The sequence below is a fragment of the Bison bison genome, unplaced genomic scaffold, assembly GCF_000754665.1.
Source record: "Bison bison bison isolate TAMUID 2011002044 unplaced genomic scaffold, Bison_UMD1.0 scf7180017853671, whole genome shotgun sequence".
In the NCBI taxonomy this organism is placed as follows: domain Eukaryota; kingdom Metazoa; phylum Chordata; class Mammalia; order Artiodactyla; family Bovidae; genus Bison; species Bison bison.
In genome coordinates, this window is record NW_011484244.1 from 11,735 (window position 1) to 12,122 (window position 388).

Consider the following 388-nt stretch of genomic DNA (forward strand, 5'->3'; position numbering starts at 1 on the left):
AAAAACCTCTTGATGAAGGTGAAAGAGGAGAGTGAAAAAGTTGGCTTAAAGCTCAACATTCAGAAAACAAAGATCATGGCATCTGGTCCCATCACTTCATGGGAAATAGATGGGGAAACAGTGGAAAAGGTGTCAGACTTTATTTTTTGGGGCTCCCAAATCACTGCATATGGTGACTGCAGCCATGAAATTGAAAGACGCTTACTCCTTGGAAGGAAAGTTATGACCAACCTAGACAGCATATTGAAAACACAGACATTACTTTGCCAACAAAGGTTCGTCTAGTCAAGGCTATGGTTTTTCCTGTGGTCATGTATGGATGTGAGAGTTGGACTGTGAAGAAAGCTGAGTGCCAAAGAATTGATGCTTTTGAACTGTGGTGTTGGAG